Here is a 21,881-nt window from a genome sequence, read left to right on the forward strand (position 1 = left end):
CTTCTGCTCTGCAGGGGCAGAAGCTCTCTGTATCTTTTTTTTTTTTTTTTTTTGGCTTGATGCTCCCTTAGTCTTGGTATCACCTGCCCGAATTTAGTTCCATGGGGGTATGAGTGGGAATTGAACATGGTTGAAAAACCGCAAGGAGAGTATGTATGCACAGAGTAAAAAGGTTTCTATATGTGCATCTTCCGCTGGGAGAAACTGCTTCCCCATCACTCTGGTGTCTCAGACTCAGGCACGACTCATTTTTCACTTTTCCATTCCAATTAGCTGCATATTTTTAGCACGTGTTATATAAGTCTCATCTGCCCGAATTCGTTGGCTCAGGGCCTCTCCTTCCTTTCATTTCACTGGTGGATTGACCCGCGTGGTGGGATGACAAGTCTGTAAATAGCCTGCCCGAGGAGGGGTGGACGGAAAGAGCTCTGGAGATGAAGTGAGGGTTTGTATTTGGCATGCCAGGGCTAAATCCAGCCCTTCTAAAAGGGGAAGCAGCAAGAACGCACAATTCTGAACTAAACGGCAACACGTTAGAAAGGGCTGCTCCGCCTACAACAAGCATGAAGAAGCCTGGCTCAGACAGATGGGGCCAGGATCTCACAGACAGGTCTCCTCGACTGTCTCTAAACCAGGCTTAGAGGAGGCCGGCCGCAGGTCCGGAGTGCACCGAGGGCTCTGTCCGAATAATAATATGCAGAATAATCCTCTATAATTCTATGCATGGCTTGCAGGCCTTTCTAGGAAAAATAAAAGCTCATCAGCACTGTCAGTGGGTGGCAGGAAAAAGCATGAAGTGGGCCTGAGAAAACACTGCCCTCGACTCTTGTCATTCTAGGGAAGGTGCTTCACCTCTCTTGGGGTCAGGATCAGGTGCTAAAAATATCCACATCACTTTTATACACGAGGTTATGGAAGGACTAAAATGGAACAATGAACATGTACAGAAAAGTAAAAGGTTACATTCAAACGTAAAGCATCATTGCTATGAGTCTGACATGTAACCCATGATTACACACCCTGAGTTAAATTTGCAGAAGGCACTAGGGCTAAGCCGTCTCCTCCCAGGGATCACCGTATAAGACAAGCTCCTCTAGAAACCAGAGCCTGGAGAGGAGAAGAGAGGATACCCTAGAAGTCAAGGGGTGTGGTGCTGGGGTATGACTTTAGTGTCCCCAGAGAACACAGAAAAGCTAGACAGGTCCTGGCTCAAAGGTAAGTCTCCACGTCCACTGAGATCTTTCAGCTCATCCATCCATCCTCCTCCTTCAGGACATGCAGTGGGCGATAGGTATCATGAAAGTCGCACATCTGAATGAAGCCTTGGATCAAAGACTTTCCAGAGTCACTATACAGAAGTCTTCCCAGAGCTAAAGAAAAGTAAAGCTGTGTTCTTCCTCAGCCTACACCAACAGTTGGCAGTTATACGTTTACCTATTTAATGAGAAGATATTAAATAGGTAAACATATAAATATTCAAATCCAACACAGGAAAGAATATCAGCATCTGTGAAAAACAAGTGACCTCCTGCTGATTCGAGGTTCTGGAAATGAAACCCCTTCTCCAACGCCCCTCAGTCTGGAGTGTAGAATCAGTAACATACCTTTGGACCAGCAGCTACACACCATGTAGAAAGTTAGGATCCTTGGGTCAGAGAGGTCTGAATTCATGTGGCTTTTCTTGGTGACACTGGGGAAAGTATTTATTTTGTTTACCCATCAGTTTTCAATGTGTAAAATGGAAACAATATCTGCTTCACATGAGGATTAAATTTAAATAATGTATATAAAAGAAACACATTTTTGAAAAGACAGATTAAAAGCTTGGGGCCTGGCACACTGAACAGCAGTCAATGAATATGAACTTCTTTCTCTTCTCCAGGTTCCAATCCCAGAGAAATCCAACAAGACTTGTTAGCTCAACCAATTATATCTTTACTCTCTAATCTCCTTTTTCTTGGATGTATAAACTCACATGTGCACATATAAACTTTGTAACACCTATGACTCTCTTGTGTCCTACTTTTCAGCTGAAACTTCTAAGTTCAAATTCTGTTTCCAATAACCCTTTCTAGTGACTCTGGCGAACAGAAAGCCTTCTTTAACACTTCTGTCTGTAACTGTCAATACAACTCATTGATACTCATTGGAAAGAGACAGTGATGTAAAACAGACAAAATAACCCTGACTTTAAAAAACTCTCTGAATCCCAGCCTGGGTCTTTCAACTGGTACACCACCACCTGCTCTGCCTACCTCACAGTTTTGCCTTAGGCTCAAGGAGAAGGAAATGGCAACCCACTCCAGTGTTCTTGCCTGGAGAATCCCAGGGATGGCGGAGCATGGTGGGCTGCCATCTATGGGGTCGCACAGAGTCGGACACGACTGAAGTGGCTTAGCAGCAGCCAGCAAAATTACCTGTACAAAAGAGCTATCTAATCTGCCATAACTATGTAAGTACAAGGTTTCCACCTCTTCATCCCCAGGACTGTCACCACCTCTCCAACAGCTACCATCATAAGCATTACCACCAGCATGACCGTCACCACCCCCGGCATCGCCATCGCCAACGCCATCATCATTACTATCATTATCACCACCTTCATCATCATCACTCCTGCCATGATCACCATCATCACCACATTACTGCTCTCGCCATCACTACCACCGTTATCACCACTGCCATCACCGTCATGACCACCACGGCCAACATGACTGCAGCTCCCATCACCATCATCATGACACACAAACGATCCTTAGGATGTAGGTACTCATTTAACTCGTTGAATTCACTAACTCCTTCCTGACTTAATATGCAGCAGAAATGTGTGTCAGGCTCTGAAGAAAGTGGTTCTGTACATCAGTTTCCCTGAAACAAGGAGAAACACTTCTTCCCCACATATCCTTGGCCAGGGCTCTGGAGAAAGGAGAATTCAAAATTAGCCACCTGGGTTCCCATGCATATCATTGCAAGCCCCAGCAACTTAGTCGGCTGCTTGCTGAGCAGTCGACTGAAAATTCATGCCTGTCAACCCTGACATTTCTCACAATTTCTGAGTTATTTATACTGTACCAGTCTGTGAGATTCAGGTCCCTAGATTCTTGGGGTGTAGGTGTGCCCAGTTGCTCAGCTGTGTCCGACTCTCTGTGACTCTTTGGACTATGGCCTGCAAGGCTCCTTTGTCCATGGGATTTTTTCAAGCAAGAACACCGGAGTGGGTTGCCATTTTCTTCTCCAAGGATCTTCCCAACCCAGGGGTTGAACCCACATCTCCTGTGTCTCTTGCATTGCAGGCCGATTCTTTACCCACTGAGTCATCGGGGAAGCCCCTGGGATGTAGGAGAAACTGGTAAAATGCTCTTCTAGAAATTTCCAACCCAAAGTGGATGGCAATGAGGTATCTAATATTCCGCCCACTGAATTCTCCTGATCTGATCCTACTCACTTAAATTAGCCTTGACTACCCTCCCCACTGAACCCCACTCTCAGGGTACCCCTACTTGGGGGTCAAGAATGTCTACCCCATCATTCTGTCTGCTTATGAAGACCCTGACATCCATGCTGAAGTCCCATCTTGGCTAGAAGTTGGCACAGGTTTTTCCAGTCCTCAATGATTGACAGCAGCTTTCTCTCATCAACATCACAGATCTTAGCTCTTCAGAAAACTAACCTCAGACTAAGTGATCCTTGACCAGCCTGTGAGTTCCCTGAGCTTGTGCTCCAGAATTATTCCTTGGGTTCATTGCTGAGCTGGCTGTATCTAAGGAACACAGTGAATACTTGCTGATAATAACTGATGATAGAAAGGTAGGATGCTTAACAAGTGAAGTGAAATGAAAGTCGCTCAGTCATGTCCAACTCTTGCAACCCCATGGACAGTAGCTGTCCATGGGATTCTCCAGGCAAGAATATTAGAGTGGGTTGCCATTTCCTTTTCCAGGGGATCTTCCTGGGGTGTCTACACCCCAGGAATCAAACCCAGATCTCCTACATTTCAGGCAGAGTCTTTACCAACCAAGCTCCAGGGGAGGCCCCATGCTTAACAAGGTCAGGTGAAATAAGTTAGCAGGACAATTTGTCTACAAGAAAGGATAAAAACCCCATCCTTCAGTACAAGTCAGCTCAAAAATGAGAAACTGGACATCTTAAAGAATAGCCCTGAGGTCCTGGTTGCCTGATATCAGGCTCCAGATAGTCCTTTGTCCTTCAGGATTTTAGCAAGCTTACCCTTGAGGCAAGGTTGCACACCCTAGAGACACCCTGCCCAGCATTGTCTGTCTTAATCCTCTTCAGTGTTCTCAGTTTCAGTTTACTGGGCAACCCAAGAACTCTGGCTGCTCAGCCCTGCCTGCCATGGGCCCTCAGGTTGGTTCTTTACCCTCTGTGCTCAGAGCTGTCTACACCCCAGCTGGCTCTGCTGGTTTCTGCACACCCCACGCCAGGCCTGGCTTTGGTCGCTCTGCATTCAGCCTCCCATCTCCCATCAATCAATTTCTGTGGAACTCTTTGCTGCAACTGATACAGAATGAAACACCCATTTTTCTCAGTGCTGTGTTTGGGGTCAGTAATAAAATGGCATTTCTAACTAACATTTACTTGAGTGCATACTATTTGCCAAGCACGCATCCCAACATTCCATATGTGTGTTCAACCCTGTATTACAACTACTCTATGAAGGGGGTTGGGGTGAATACTAGCATTTTTCCCTAGTGAGTTAAACAACCAGCCCAAGGTCCCCTGATGCTGGGAAGTGGCACAGCCCAGTCCAATCTGGGCGGGAGGCTGCACTCCCAGCCTCTCTGCCATTCTGTCTCTATAGAACACCCATTACAGGGAAGAATGCTTCCTTCCAACTGACCCCAGCAATCACGGTTTCCTTAATGTCTCCCCTGCTTTCAGTCCTTCCTATTCAAAAACAATTGGTCTGGTGAAGAAAACCTCAAATTTGGCATGAGGATGTCTTTCTTCTGGCAGTGGACATATCTGCTTTAGCTCTCCCCAAACAGAAGTACATTTGTTTTCCTTTTGCTACAATGATCAAGAAACCAATTACTTACCAACTAAATGGCCAGGCACGAAAGTCAACTCCACTGCCTTTTTCCACCTACAAGGAGAGGCTCCGTGGAAGTTTCTGTAGACTTAAGTCCCAGGAGAGAAGGGAGAATGCGGTCCAGTGGGTTGAGTCCCTTTGTTTATCGGGAATCAAGGCTTGTGGAGGGAATGTTCACACCCCCCTCAGCATCTCCAAGGAGCCAGGATGTAGCAAACTCATGTTTACATGTTAATTTATTCATACTACTCTTCTCGATGCTTCCAATAACCCCCCTCCCACTGCCCTGAGAACATTCAGCTAGGTGAGCTAGTTCCCACACATCCCTACCTCATTCCAAGCTCATTCCAACCACTGTACCTTTGCTTACCAGGTACCTCCTGCCTGGAATTTCCTCCCTCATTCCCCTCTGATCATACAAATCCATCCTTCGTAGCCAGCTCCCATGTCTCATGGAGCCTCCTGAACCCTTCAAATCCTGAGGGTGAGCTCCCTGCTCTGTGCTCCTACCTCATAAAGTCTATGCTCCAAAAGTCAGTGCTTAACTATGCCATCACGGGGTATTTCACATGTCTCCTCAACTAGTCTGGGAGCAGAAAGCACGTGTCTTGTGCTCCTACATCTACCACTGACTCTGAAATGGGGCTGGGAATACACACTGGAGATGAACACACTTGGCTGGCTGATGAAAACTGGATGAGGGGGCTTCCCTGGTGGCTCAGTGGTAAAGAATCGGCCTGCCCGTGCAGGAGACACGGGTTCCATCCCTGGTCCGGGAAGATCCCACATGCCGAGGATGTGGGACAACCTTGGCACAACCAAGCCCTTGTGCCACACTGCTGAAGCCCATGAGCCCTGGAGCCCGTGCTCCGCAACAAGAGAAGCCACTGCAGTGAGATGCCTGAGCACCACAACTGAAAGAGTAGCCCCTGCTCGCCGCAACTAGAGAAAAGCTGCAGGAGCAATGAAGAGCCAGTGCAGCTCAAAACACAACAGAGCTGGAGGAGGCTCTGGGCTTCAGCTGCTCTACCTCCAAGGCCAGTGTCAAAAATGACGAACTGCAGGCCAGAGTCGTAGATCCTACCGACCCCCGCTGCCCCATGGCATCTTCTCCCCAGAGCTCCAGAGACGCCATGCTGCAAGCCTGGGGTGGGGTGGAGGGCTCTCAGTGGCTCCTCCTGGCCACTGTTCTGGGCACGTGCACACACTACAGGTTAAATCCTCCCAATTCATCCAGCACTCCTATCTCCGAATCTGAACACTGAAAAAAACCTCAAGAGGTAAACTGTGTCATACCATCAGTCCAGGGATCCAGGCACCTATAATCTCTGCATTTCCTAAAAAACTTTAGTGCCAAAGTCTCTCCCCCAGGGACTTTCTGAAATGGTCTCCTCTCAGCAAGGCCTACTCCTCCAATTATTGCTCCCCATACAAATAAAAGGGAAAGTTCAAAAACACCGTTCCCCTCCCCCCTCATTATAAACACAAGGGCTCAGGTCTGTTCCTTCTCTTTATCCTGCTTTACAGAAGGTGTGTGGTACTTTCCCGCCTCTTGCATCCTAAAGAATTGCCAATCCCTATAAACCGGGGATATCAGAGCATGATCACCTGTGTGCCTATTATTTCCGTAACTAACACGTAAAGGATGTAGCCTCAAGTTCCAGAGATTTAATGTAAAATCAGAGTTGCAAAAGAAAGGATTGGTGTTTCTTAGGTGCCCAAGAACATCCTAGTGCAGAATGAGACACACATTTCCACTGCGCGGTCTTGGCTCCATGATAATCTCCAGGCAACCAAAAGTCAGCTGCTTAGAGACAAAAGCAAGAGGATCAGCCTGCATGTCTCTATTAAAGAGTGGCTATGGCCTGGTGGGAAGCACGGATATGAGCTGGAGTCACCCTGGGCAGCCAGCTGTCAGGGAGAGACCAGCCACATGGGCTTGGCGTGAGGGCAGCCCAGGAGGAAGAAGTTTAATGAAGATGGTTGATGAGAAGGGAGTTGGTGGCAGGGTGTCCAGACATAAGAGGGGCAATTAAAAATGAGGCACAGGGAGGGCAGTTAACCCCCTGGGTGGTGGGGGGCTGAAGCATCCTATTTTCCTCTCTAGATGCTATGCCCCTTAAGGGTCTGAGGGGGCTTGGCCTCAGAAAGGTCCATGGTCAGCTAGTAGCTCAGCCAATACAAAGAATTTGGGGACCTCTAGCACAGCTCTTTTCCACTGAATCACGCTAAATATAATAGGAAAGCTAACAGGGATTCTTAAAATCATGATTTGACAGGTTTTTATGGAGCTTGAGCTCTACCAGATGCTCTGAGGGACAGAAATAAGCATCCAGGATCAGAGAACATGTGGTAATTTCAGACCTAGATACATGGGCTGGTGAGCAGTTCTACCACTAACCAACTCAAGAACAGGAAAAAAAATAAATAAATAAAGTGCTTCACAAGCCTCAGCCATAAAAGAGGGATAATTGTACTTGCCCTGCTTATCCTTGGGCTGTTGTGAAAAACAGATGAGAAAATTGTATGTCTGGAGGAATTTTTGCCATTCCAAGGGGCCAGTATATTAATACAGCTATCCTAGGAAGGTGCTACACTGGGCAGAGAGAGAGGTCAATATATCAAACAACACAAAGCAGTAAGCAGGTGCAGGGAAGCTGCAGGGCAAGGGAACTGACAGGTGAGACTCTCTTTCTCTTCTTGCCCAGTCTACTCACCTCTGGCCTGAAAGCTGGGCAATAAAAAGGACAGGAAAAGCAATTCACACTGATCTGAGGGTTCCTCAGGGACAGCAGCTTTGCAGTAGGTCGTAACTGGTCTGCGTCCTGAAGCAATTCCATGGATTTTTATTATTCAGGCCACAGCAATCCCCCAGGATCAGATACAACCTCAAACTGATGTCAACAGAGAGACACTCATGCCATCTCCACCCCAGATCTTTCAACTTGACCTCCCAAAGGAACATCAGCTCATTAGCAACCGCATTCACACCATGGGGTACCCTGAAGAAAATCAAGTCCCAAAGAGGAAGAAGTCCCCGATGTAGAAAGAGTTTGTTTTAGAGATCTCAGAGCAACTTCCCACCTCTAATCTCATTTGAATCTTAGTCATTTCCTCCATGTAAGGGCATAGTTGGATAAATATTTTATGATAATTCTATGCCCACTACCAAACCAAATATCAAAACAATACAGACATAAGTTAACTGCTCCATTTATTATATATGCAAATTAACTCATTCCCCAGGCAATAAATATGTGTCGAGTGCTTTCTGTAAGCCTGTGGACATCACACCAGGAGAAGATATCAGGATGAAGACAACGCTAGGTCTCCCCACAAAGGTCTCACAGAAGGGCTGTGGCCTGGTGGTGTTCTGTAAGTCCTTCTTTCTTATAGAACGAGGTGTGTGAAAAGTGATGATATCTGATCAGCACACAGAGGGAACTGAATGGAGCTGCTTACAATGGGTCCAGGGGTTCTGGCCACTAGGACTACCGTGGCAATTTCCCCCTTAACCCTCCCCACCTCTATCCCAGGCAACCACCAGTCTGCTTTCTGTATCTATAGACCTCCTTACTCAGGACATTCCATGTGAGCAAAATCACGTAGCATATGGTCTTCTGTGTCTGGTTTCTTTTATTTACACACATTATTTTCAAGGTTCATCCATGGTGTTGTGTGTGTCAGTACTTCATTCCTTGTTACAGCTCCATAATATTCCCTCGGATGACTATTTCACATTTTATTTCTCTATTCAGTTGTTGGAACATTTGAGTAATCTGTTGTTTTTCTTTTCTCTTACTATTATGAAGAATGTTACTGTGAAGTTTTTATGTGAATGTACATTCTCATTTCTCTTGGGATTATACCTAGGAGTGGAACTGCTGGGTCACATGGTAACTCTACGTATAATCGTTTTGAGAATGTTTTCCAAAACAGCTGCACCATTTTACATTCCCCTCTTTGGTTAATTATTAAACAGTTAGAAAGTCTCAAGCTGAGGCCTTAGTGTATACTCATCTTCTAAACGTTTAGCCTCAAACGAATGTCACTTCACTCTCCTCCATGAGATCTCAGGAGCAAAGTTTTTCTCTTGTCAAAGAGAACTTGACTGTGAGGTTGCTCTGTCCTGCTTGACCATTGAAGAGTAAAGCTGTGTCCTTACCTTCCAGGGGAACTACTAGTTCTTGTCCTAGCAGCCTCAGGGCTGCAGGAGATTAACATGGCAGGGTTGTATCTGCACTGGCTGGGTCCACTGTGCCTGCACCTGGAAACAAAGACACAGGAGATGCACCGGCCAGCCCGAGGCCACTTGGCACCCAGCAGGGTCAGGATGCACAGAGCCAGGTCCTGAGTCTGAGTCCTTCCTCTTCCACTGCACAGGGTCCTCCCTTCGCCTCCTTTCCACATCTACTGGGAGCACTTATGCTCGCCTGAGCAGTGAGAACTCCACACATGTGTTTGTTTACCTCATTTGGAGAAGTTCTCTCATTTATTTCCCCTGCTTTCCTTTGTCAGAAGGCCCCCACGCATACTGAGACAAATGTCTGCAGGCTGTTTACTGTGAGCTTTTCTCCCCACACTAGTCTCAGAAGGCCTGGATTTGGAAAAACAAAGGTGGCTCCTGACAACAGCCTATGTTCACTTGAGCTGCCTCCTTACTTTTCCATGGCCTGTGTCTCCTCATGGCCTTGTCCACCCTAGATTTTCCCAGCATTATCCAAAGCATGAACCCGACCTCACTGAGTACCCCTGGGTGCCGGCTTACCCAGGAAACAGGGACAGAAGGAGAGGCATGGGCTCCCCAGAGGAGGAGGGTCCCCCATTTTAAGCCAGAAATGGGGCATCCATACACACTTCAGTGGAAAAGTATCAAATCAAGCGAGACAGGAGGGTAGAGGCAAACACCTTCACAAACACGGGCTTTCCTGTGGTCTCCATGGCCATGTAATGTGCAGATCATGAGCTTTGGAAAGGAAGGGGATCTCTCAGGCCAAGCCAGGCCTGAAGGATCCAGCTCAGCCTGCCCCCTACCTGGACCTCTCAGCTAAACTGATGCTGACACCTGTCCACCTGCCTTCACTCCCTGGTCAGGCGGCCTGCCTGCACCGCCTCATCCCATGGGCCCAACTCATCCTCTCTCTGTCCACCCAACCTCCCCTCTTGTCTCCCCACCCTTGATGTCCTCTTGTTTTCCATTAAACTAAAGTGAAACCAGCTGTTTCCGTGTAACAACCTTGATTTACATAAGCTGCCTTATCAAGCCAAAATGGGCTGGCTCCAGGCCTAACTGTTCCGACACGCTCTTTGGGTGGCTGTCCAGCCCAGCTGTGACACTCTGGCCACTGCCATATCCTGCAGTTCTGCCCGGGTGGGCACCTCCACACCGCTGAAGCAGCTCTGCTCTCCGCCCTCCACACTTTCTGCCCAGCCTGCACTTCCTATGCACAGCTGCCTCCCAGTAACCTTGGTCCACACACTGTCCCTGTCACCTCCCCTGGCATTTGTTTCCACCTGTTGTGACATCTCTTGAATAGCTACCTTTTAATATTCTTTTCATCATAAACACTATAAAAGATTATTAAAGAAAATCTAGCAAATTGAACCGGAATGAAAGAAAAATTATTCAAAACTCCACCATCCAAACAGAACACTATGTATTCTGAAGTACTTCCTCTGGTGGGTGGGGTGGGCGTGTGTGTGTGCTCATATCATACATCTTGCCTTGTTGTTCAGCTTTTCAGCTCTGCCTCCCCCACCATATTCTCATTTAAATGGGAAACCCCTTGAAGACAATGACTGACAAGAAAAGGGAACATAACTTGAGCCATAAAATGAGTTGTGAAAACTTCAACCTCCAAGATGTTTAGTATGACAGTCTGCAAAACACAGATGAGCTCATGGCCAGGCTCTGAGGTCTTGGCTTCTCCTCGCCTGCCCCCTTGCCAACCTCAGCCCCTGCCACCCTCCTGCGCTCACCTCTCCCCCCAGATTCCCCTGCCCACCACAAAGCACTCGAGCTGGCAATAAGCCTGGTCCATGGAAAATGATTCCTGCAAGTACTGTGACTTTCCAGCTGGTGGACAGATTGGTTTACTATACACTGCCATGAAAGCTTTAGGGATTTGAGCTGAATTTGAATCATCTGGTTTTAAAGGAACTATAGAAACCTTAAAATGATATATATGGTGACTTTTCCCTCCTCCAATTGCATTTATTGTCTGAGCCCTTTGCTGGTCTTTAATCCTACGTGGTCTTTTATGACTGTCATCCAAGTCTGAGTTTTGCAAGCATAAGCCTTAATAACATCAACAATAACAGTTACCTTGACCTTGACCCTTATGTTTCGGTGCTTCTCGATTCTGGTCCTATTTTCTTCCACTGTCCTTGAAAAATGTTAGTTGAATAGTAGAGACTTAATCTCAAAAGTGTGTTGTTGATAATCACTGATACAAAGATCAAAGTTTAACTAAAAATAAATGAGTTATAATTTTGAAAAAGTTAAGAGTAAAGCCCTGTTAGAGACTAGACATTCAGAGTTAAATCTAAAGCCACCCTCAGAAGCTTTCCACTCATGATAGAGAAGGAGATGCACCACCTACCCCTTTTACATCTAGCATGTGAAATTTTTCTGTAATATTAAGTCAATTTATGAATAATAGACACTTTTTAATGAGGCTTTACTGTGTTTGAATATAAAGCTTCTTTAAAAGAACAGAGCATCTAAGATTCTCTGTTTGGCTAAAAGAATCCTCAGTGTGAGAGGATGTGAAAATTGCCCAAATAAAACAATATTCCTCCAGACTTACCTTTCTAAAGTAGGAAATTTCTTCAATACAAAGGAATCTATTGCTCTCTCTTGTCCTAAGAACTCTACACCCTAGACAACTTTAAGGGAAAAATAAGTATCGATAGCCAAGACCAACACAACAACCTCCTGATCCCACGTTGGTCCTTGACATCTGCAGAGCTCCTTCTCAACATAACCATCTCCTCTCACATAAGTCCCAGAACTATGCCTTCCAAATTCTTCCCTCTTCGCTGTAAGCGGTAAGCTCGCGCAGACAAATTCAGAAATTGTCCCTGCTTCTTCCTGGCTGATGACAATTCTGTTTAAGGGGGTTTAGACGCTATAGAAGTTACCATGGTGGGTGGGGTGTGGTGGCCATATCCTCTGGGTGCTCTCAGATTTCTGTAGTCCACTCACATCTATTGTCATTTCCTATTGAGACCAAGGTCAGACAGAACTGAGTCACACCAAGACAAAGCCACCACTTGCTAATCTGCAAACTCAGAAAAGATTATATGGGTTTGGTGAAACTTCAGGGAGGCTTGAAAGTCTATATTCATCCCTAGGAGGCTCAAATGCCTTTCATTTGCCCTTTGTTCACTCTTCAGGTGGCAAGTACTTGCTCCTAGAAAGGCCCCCTGGGAACTTCACTTTCTAATGACAAGAAGCCAAGTTCTTCAGGGTTCACTGGCGCTTTAGTGAATTCTAAAATGCTCATACAAAAGAGCCAATTCCCAATCTTATTAATATTTAAAACCTTCCTTCTTGCAAATTCATGCCATGGATCCCTAAGATGTGCTTAGAGGCCAACAACAACAGATGCTCTGGCTGGACATTTAAAAAAAAAAATCTAATTATTAAAAAAAAAAAAAAATGAAGACTCTCACTAGGCTGAAAGGACAAGCTGCCCAACTCCTCTGGTACGTTAAATTATTTTGCCCAAAACTTTGGGGCAAGGAAAAGACAATAATCTCTTCAGTCTAAAGCACACTATGGCAAATTCTAGCAAAAGGATACTTTTTCAGGGGTTGATAATAAGGGAAAATAGAAATTTGAGGCGGGAAGCCCAAGACAGGGTTCTCTGTTGGGTATACATGTGTAATCCCCAAGAGCTGGGTGCTTCTGGAGAGAAATGCATGGTATTCATTCCTTTCCATATATCCCAAGCCAATAAAAGCAACACACAATTAATTCACCATCAATGAGAGACTGTACGGACTCTCAAAAGATTTCTAATCAGATTATGGCTCGTCAACTTCAATGTGAAATGAACATCGTATTTGTTGTTGAGAGCCGCGTGCTCTCCTTCCAGTTCTTCCCAGTGCAGGCTACAACCAGAACTTTAGAAAGTGGGTCATTTAATCAAGCAGCCTCACTAGACAAACAAGAAACCCAGGACTGGAGAGGCGAGATGGCTTGCCCAGGGTCATGTCACTGGTTCTCAGAGCAGTGGAACTCCTGGCTCACAGCGCTGTTTACACTGTGTTCAGTGAACTGTGTTCTCCTTTCGACAAAAGAGTAGTTCAGAGATACTAAAGTTGGATGAGGAACAGAGTTGCCACCATAACTGACAAAGGACGCTTTAAGACCCTGGAATTGCTTCGTTTGAGAGACAGAAGTTGTAGAAGAAAGTAAAAGCTGCTCTTCCATCTCTGAAGGCTGTCAGTGTGGAGGACATGACAGATGTGCTCTGCAGAGCTCCAGGGGACTGACCAAAGCCGGCAAGGGTGAAAGCTGTGCACAAGCAGGGTCTGGGTCCACTTCCAGGAGACGCTTCTTATGAGAAGCCAAATCCCACAAGGCCTGGGCTACGTGCTATTCTGTGGGGAGGTGTGCTCACAAACGAAGGTCCTTATACATATGATAGGTGTGAAAAGGGCACCCAGAGGTTTGGGTATCACCTGCCAGAAATAATATTAATGGGAATCCTCCTTGGGGTGGGAGTTTGAACCAGGCCAGCAGATCTAAAATATTGTTGATGGTTGCAATCTCTAAAAATGCTTTCAAATAAAGATTCCTGAAATCAATGGGTGGAAACAGGCCTGGAAATGGGTAATTTAAAAAACATTCTATGTTTCAGTGATTCTCTAAATAGGGAACCACTGAAATGGATCAGTGGCTCTCATACCTTTCAACCATAACTCATAGTATGGAAGTCATCTTTGCACAGAAACTGTGGATATGCACATTTACATAACGAAAACAGAAGTTTCACAAACAATTGTTGCCCCTATTTACACAGGAGGCACTTTGATATTTTCTATTTCATTTTGTATATTTTTGTAAAATGTGGGTTAAGATTCGCCTAATTCATTTTATGATCAACTCAAGAAAACACTATATAGCTTTCAAGAAACAGAAAGTAAAGGTGAGAAAAAGAAAGTGTGCCCACAGGAAGAAGAAAACATGGGTTTAGATTCTCTTGGTATTTGGCATGTGGTTTGGTTGTTTTAGGTACAGATGAGGAGGGACCAAAGAGAACCTTGAAGGCAGCACTCATTCAAAAACAAGTAGTCAAAGAGGTGGTTACTGTAATTAAAACACATCACAGGTAGGCAGTTACCGAATCCTTGAGAAGCAAAAACATCTGAGCAAATCTCCACGTACATGAGTTATCTTCCCTTGGAGAGCTTTGGAGAGGCAGCAAAGATCAAGCTGATGTGTGCAGCTTAATTATGTTAGTGACTGAAAAGATGTTTTCTTCCTTTGCATTTACATTATGTGAAGAAAATGACTGTTAATTAAAAATGTAGCAAAGCTTGCCCAGAGTCCAGTGTGCTCTATCATCCTATGGTGAAGGAGGCCCCTCCCAGGCTCACTGGAAGGCCTTACCGGCCAGTGGCTACCCTTCACGGTGAAGATGAACACTTGAGCTCAGCAAAGGACATGCAGATGTCTTGTGCCACTACAGGGAAAGATGGGAGTTGCGTGTCTCTCCCACCCATTTCTTTGCTTTTATGTCAACTTGATGACTTGGATCCTCCCTACCCGATACCTAGATTACTGAACGTGGTATAGCAGAAAGCCCTAGCGGTGCTTCTCACGTGTGCATGGGTACCACCTAGATCTTGTTAAGAGGCAGAGTCTGAGTTGGTCTGGGTGCAATCTGAGAATCTGCATTTCTAACTAGGTCCCAGGTGATGCCCATGTTACTGGCCCCTGAACCACCACTTTGACTAGCAAAGACCTAGATTTTGGAGTCAGGTATATTAGAATCTGCATCCCTACCCTGCCACTTTCTTTTTTGCAAATGTTTTGGAAACATTTTTAAATAATAACTTTTGTTGGGGTGGGGGTGGGGTTTCTGTTTATAATAGTAATGTAGAAAAGGGCACGTTATTTTACTTCTTTGAACTCAGTCTCCTCTGTAAACAGAAAGTAACAACCCCTACCTTTGGGCTGGGGCTGGGGGGATAGTGAAAGCTCTCACCCATGCTCTCTGCTGCCCTTACAGTCCTGAAAGTAGGGTCTCCCTGCACTTTCCACTCCTCCACTGCCCCTCTTTTCTAGTGCACTCTGACCTCTGCCCTTGACTTCCTCTTGAGACGGTTCTCCCCAAGGATCCAACAACCACTGTTCACTTTAATCACTCTTGAATACATGAAACTGTAAACAACCCTCTCTGTTCTCAAAATGCTCTTTGGTTTGGGGACCAGCCCCCACCTCATTCTACCATCTCACACTCACTCCTCTGGTCAGTCTCCCTCTGTCCATTCCATGCACTTGGGGTTTCTTCAGGTCTCTGTCCTGGGCTTGGCTTTCTGTTGGATTCTTTCTACACATTCTTCCTTGACCACCACAGCACTGCATCCTCCAAATGCTAATCCCCAAATCAAGATCTACAGCCTGGAGCACTCCTCCCAGCCCCAGATCCAGAGAGCCCCCAGCCCTCTGATTACAATGTCTCCAAGACATATCCAACTCCATGTGTCCAAACAGAACTCGTCACTTCCTCCTGTGTTCCCATAGGTAGCTCCAGGCTCTGCCATCCACTCATCTTATTAGCCAGTCTAGGCACTCCGGTACTTACCCTCCGCTGGGCCAGCACCATTATTTTTCGAATTCACATATGAATGTATTATCTCCCTTACATTATGTAGCAAATGCCTTAATGTCCTTACAGCATTGAGCATGATGCAATATACATATCTATAATTTAAGTCACCAATAAGTTATTTCAGGAATCAGAATGTGAATTACACTTTGCTACACATGCAGAGAAAACTGTGTCCACTAACAGCTCTTGGCATTGTTAACGGTTTCCCCTCAAGAAGAAAAGTACTTCCATTAAGTTGGTAGGCTGCAAATTAAATCTCCACAAATTCTGCACCCCCCAAAAAAAATGGGGCGAGAGGAGAAATCCTTGTTTTTCTAGGACTTGAGGAATAGATACTCAAGTTTTGGCTGGCTGGCATTATGAGGAAAGTCCTGGAACCATCATGGATGAGAGATACACACTGAATGACACTATAACCTTTATACACCTGGCTCCTCTCCTTGACTATACACGGAACGCCTGGACGGCATGGGTAATGCCTGCAGGTTACACCCCTAGAAGTCGGGCTGTGCTCACTCAATACATTTGAGCTGTCAAGTGAGAGAGTAGGTGAATGAGTGAGGAAATGGATAGGTAGATAGAAAAAAAATACTGATGCTGAAGTAGGTCTTTCAGCCACAAGTCCTGAAAACTGGGACTGGTGAGAGTAGGTTGGTCCTCAAAGACTATAGGCAGGCCTCAACAAGAATCACTTAATCCAAGGAACACCGGAACTCCAGTGTTCTACTGAGTCTGGAGCAGGAGCCAAGACCTTTGCCTCACTGAATAAAAGGAACTCCATCTCAGCAGCACCCCTGTTGGTTTCTGACTGGACCGTCACTTACACAATGTGTCCACAGGCCCTGTTTCACTTCTTCTGCCTGCATCTGGGGGTCAGAAAGACAACTATGATGAAGAGACATAGCTAGCTGTCTCATTGAGGTAAGCGGCTCCTAAACACCAATCCTGTACATTTCAACAATGCCATCATGTTACTGCTGTATCCCCAGTGTGGCCCAGTGAAATGTGGGCTTGAACTTCTTCAGGACACTCATTCCGGGCTCTGGCCCGGGTCGACTGGTGGCCCCCAGAAGGCTCCCGGGAAGCAGACCGCAGATGTCCATAGGAGTCCTTTCCAGATTCCTCAGCAAAGTCAGCCTATTCTGTTATTTCCAAACCCTATTCTGTCACTTCCAAACCATTCCTTTCACAGACTCTTTTCCCTTCAAAGCTTTTCCTTTGAAATCTACTCTGTGTTAGAAGCCTTCAAGTTCTATCTGGCTGAAGCCAGGGGCCAAGAAACGATCCTGGCTGCTCAAGTGGTGATTTCTGCCAAGAGATTCCTCTAAGCTGCATTTCTGAGGCCACTCCGTGCCGCTTGCAAAGCCTCTGCCCCAGAGAGGCTGCCCTCAGCCTCCTGAATTATCTCTACTCCCAGGAGCTGTCACACACCTTCTCCTTAACAATGGCTTAGACTCACCCTTTGAAGTCAGGGTCCTGCAGCATGTGGCACCCGTCCACCAGGCACCGTCTACACTCCTAAGGCAGAGCCCCTCCTCCACACAGCTGAAGCAGAGCAGGTCCAGGGAGATGGCCTGTGTGACATCTTTCCTGTTTCTCCCTTCTCCTCCACCACCTGGAGCTCATTCAGAAGGAAGTATCATTGCCCTGAAATTGAGGAGGCATGGATTACAGGCCCTCCATCTGTCACGAGCTAGTTGTATGGCTCCCGGCAGGACACTGACCTGTCATCTGCTCTCTGATCCAGGATCGCACCCTCCCTATCTTTCAGAGTACTGTACATATCCAACAATACAAAAGTACTTTGGAAAATGCAAGGTTTTATTACTACTATTATTGTAATACTATGACCAATATGTGGGACTTCCCAGGTGGCTTAGCCTGCAATGCGAGAGACACAGAGTTCAGGATCCCCGGGTCAGGAAGATCCCCGGGTCAGGAAGATCCCCTGGAGAAGGAAATGGCAATCCCTTCCAGTATCTTGCCTGGAAAACCCCATGGACAAAGAAGCCTGGAGGGCTACAGTCCATGGGTTACAAAAGACACAACTTGGACACAACTAAGCGACTGCTCAAGTAAACCACAACAGCCAATATGGGGACCTCCCTCTCCCGCCGAAGCTCACTCTGGTGGAGAGAGAAAGCCCCCAGGCACGCTCACGCCCTTAAACCCAGTTACCGAAAGGCTCGCGCAGCACTCTCCTGGCTGCCTGGCAAGCCAGAAATTCTCTGTTTTCCTCCAGTCTGTCAACACTCTCGTCTAACTGCTGCACCACGTCGTTTCAGTCACCCTTCGGCCTGGAGGATTTCTGGAGTCTCGGGAAACAGGCTGACAGAGACTCTAAGTGGTCATCTCATTAATCCATTCCTTGCCTCCAGGCAGAGCTTGCAAAGAATACTCCTGCTAAGCAACTTCTCTTCAGGTCTCCAGGGTTTAGAGGAAATGAGACCATGTGCAGCACAGGGGCATGGCCTCTTAGACATGGAGAGTCCCAGTCCCTCAGGCCACATTTGGGATCTGCTGACCCATCATCCTGAGAGATGTGCACACTCCGGGCACACAACGTGGTACCTATGGACAGGCGATACTCGCCCCCCAGTGGTGGGCAGGCATCGGCCACTCTACAGCTCCTTTCCTCAACCAGTCATGTTCTGAGAAATGTTGGGGAAGGTTGCATAGTTGGGGGCTGGAGATGGCGTTTATGGGAAAAGGCAGCTTTTGCTTACTTGTTGGCTTTAAATGACCCATGCCTTCTTCACGTTGATTGAGAAGCATTTTCCTTGGATTCCAGTCCAAGCAAATTCATAAAGAAAAACTCCTTTAGGCTGAAAATGCCAGTGGTCAATATCTCTTGGGACACTGAGGTGGAAGATGCAAGCCTTTCCTTAAGTCTGAGCCATGGCACACAGATGTGAGCAGCCTACAGTCGTCAGCCCAGCTCTCCAACCCAGAGAATGTTCACCTGTGAAGAGCAGTTTCAGTTTTTTTTTCATTTTGTGACATCGCTTCTTGCCTTAGCCTCCATCCCTGACCTTCATTTCCCTTCACAGCGTGACCCTCAACAAGCTGCCTTCAGTGCACACTCCCCACATGGCCTGCTGTTGTGCTGGGCATGCAGCTCGGGGCTCTGTCCAGCATCTGCTCACTGCCCTGTCCACACTCACAGCTCTGACCCCCAAGTACTGACCTTACTCTTGCCCAACTCAGGATGTTCCTCCCCAGCTCCTCCACCTTGGCCCATCCTCATTAGTAGGGGTAGTGATGAGAAGAGGACTGAACTAGTATCCACTGAGCACCTGCTTGATGCTAGGCTCTTCAGCACACACTGGGTCATGTGATGCTTGTAACTGCCTTCCTGAGGAAGGAGGAAGAAGTTGGGGCTCTGAGATATTAAGAAACTCCCCCAAAGACCCTGAGCTGGTAAGTGGGAGAGTTAAGATCTGACCTGCAGCCACCTCTGTGCCCAGTAGCCTGTGTCCCTGCCCGCCCAGTGACCAGAACCCCAAGGCAGTACTAGGACCTGAGGGCACATTGGGACCCCTGCTTCCGCACTCTCAAGATTCCTCACTGCCACCTCCTCCCACTTCCCAGTTGTTCCCAGACGAGGACTAAGCACACAGCCCCCGAGACTCCAGAACAACCAGTCCATGATGACAACAGCCTTCAGAGACTACTTTGTGGGGAGGCTCCAGTTGTGCATGGCTACATTTTTTTAAAAACAGCAACTTAGCAGTGGCATTCCTAGAATCATTAACTACACATGGAACTTAGAAGTGATTAATCGCGGGCATTTTATTTTTCAAGTGCCCTTCAGCATGAGTTTGGGTGCCCTGCTCACACATTCCTGGGCACTTGACTAGGTGGAGGCAGGTGGGGGGAATTTACTGGAAAGGGTCGTTGACAGAAATGCTGCCCTATCGCTTCTACCTTGCACAGAAGCAGAAGTGAGATTCCACTTCTATTTGAGGGAGGAGGCAGTAGGCTGTCTCCATGGCAACCCTGGAGGAATAAGGACCTAAAGAAGGTTTGGGGGAAATTAAGTTGAGGTTGTCCGCGTGTTTGGCCTTGTCGCGGGCAGTGGCTTGGAATGCCTGCCTGAAGGAAGGACACAGGTATGGTGATACAGAGGGGACATTCCAGGAAGGACTCCAACGAGCACTGCACGACTGACTGACTCCTTCCTACCTGGGTGGTTTTTCTAAATGCTTCACTGTGGACGGTTAACCCTGCCCGGAAAGCTAAGCACACGTGCGTGCGTGCGTGCGTGTGTGCGTGTGTGTGTGCGTGTGTGTGTGTGTGTGTGTGCGTGTGTGTGAAGACAGAGAAAGCGAGAGAAAGGAGGAGGGAAGGAGAGGCTGAATAATTTAAAACATGTTTTCTACCTTATTTCCCTATGGTTTTATTTGTTTTTGCTGACTTTATTTGCTCTAGTTTCTATTTTAATACTTTTTAAACTTTAGAGCCTTCTCAGCTATGCACTTTAGGTTCATTTTAGGAAAAGTCTTAACACCCAGCTACAGGTTGATGACACCTTGACAGTCTTCCTTAATATGGAATCACAATGTTTTGTATGAGGCAAAATTATGACCTACAATGTCAGCAAGTCTATGGAACTGTCAATATCACTCCAATAAGATGTGAGCGCATCCCAGTTCTGTTAGCCACTGCTACTGTGACCTTCAGCAAGCTCCTAAGCCAATGTGAGCCTCAGTTTCCTGGGGACAATAATCTTCTTTCATCTCATAATGGCAGTTTGACTATCAACTAAGATAATGACCGTGAACATGCTTTGTAAAACATAATATAATCTACAAATGGAAGGGAGTGGTGTTATTATATTATTAATAATTATAGGATTTAATGCAAAGAGGTTGCATTACTAATGACAACAATTTTTTGGCAAAGCAGTTTGCTGTTTTTCTTCCCTCACCTTTTTCTAAGTTCAAAGAGCCAGTGAGAGACAGAAGCCTGCCTGCATGGCCTGCCAGCTTCAAGGTCAAAACTCAGTCATGCATTTTCACGGGGCACAAAGAGGAACCAATCGATTAGACACAGAAATCAGAGTGTTAAGTAGAAAGCTGCCTGAACAGATGACCGCAGGCTCAGAGGAGGGAGGAGGGAGCCACAGCCTGCCTGCTCCCCTCTCTCCAGGGTTTTGCTGACCCTGGAGGATAGTTCATTCCTCACGGGAAAGCAGAGCAACGCTCGCTCAGGGAGGTCCGCCACATTGCCCAGGTGGGGCCTCATTAGCCTCCCTCAGGCTTGCTCCCATCTGGCTGGTGCTGAGAAACCTGTGAGCATGAGAAGGAAAATAGAGCCTGTGCACAGTGCTCTCAACAGGAAAGACATCCAGGCCCAGCAGCAGCCTTCTAAATCCTCACTTCTCACACAGGGTCCCTGAGTAGCAGCCTCGGCAAGACTGGCCGCTGAGTAGACACACGGAATCGCAGTCATGCCCTGACCCGCTGAGTCAGAATCTGCATCGGTCTGCGATGCCCAGGTTACTTTTGTGCACTTAGCATTTGAGGAAGTGCTGTCCTGGTACCCACAAGCCAGGGAGTGGGGTGGTGGTGACAAGGATGAGACCCCCTGGCGGGGTATCTGGTGAACTGCTTCCATCTGCCTTAATCCTGATGAGGCCCCGCATTGTCTGGTAAGGAGTAGGATCCCCATGCAGACCATGTCGGTTTTCAGCAAGAAGCCGACAGGCTAGACGAGCCCCTTCAGAGGACAGCTTTCTCCTTCTCTCCATGCAGGCCAACCTGCGGGTCAGCCCCTTTGGCGCTGTGGGAAATGCGTCTTTCCAGTTGCTAGGCCTTTGTTCAAAGGGCACTGAATGGCTGGAGTGGCCACTTCCAGTCACACTTCCTTAGCACTCAGAAGCAGACTACATTCTGAGCCTTCAAGCCGAGACCCTCGAGCCCTCCCCAGTCCTCCTCCCTACAGGCTGCACAGCAGCCAGCCTGCCAGCCTGCTCCCACGGC

The 21,881-nt window shown here is 47.0% G+C and overlaps 1 protein-coding gene across 8 annotated transcripts in view; it reads right to left on the bottom strand.

Moving 5' to 3' along the window:
- The window catches only part of PRKCE (protein kinase C epsilon), a 545,410-nt gene that overhangs the window by 249,517 nt on the left and 274,012 nt on the right, over nt 1–21,881 (bottom strand). The window contains exon 3 of one of the 8 annotated variants that reach the window (XM_060412212.1): nt 9,216–9,317. The exons of the other annotated variants lie outside the window; for them this stretch is intronic. The gene's annotated coding sequence lies outside the window, so the exon portion shown is untranslated. The remainder of the gene's footprint in view (nt 1–9,215; nt 9,318–21,881) is intronic. 8 annotated transcript variants of the gene reach the window in all.

This window comes from Ovis aries, chromosome 3 (genome assembly GCF_016772045.2).
Source record: "Ovis aries strain OAR_USU_Benz2616 breed Rambouillet chromosome 3, ARS-UI_Ramb_v3.0, whole genome shotgun sequence".
Taxonomy (NCBI): domain Eukaryota; kingdom Metazoa; phylum Chordata; class Mammalia; order Artiodactyla; family Bovidae; genus Ovis; species Ovis aries.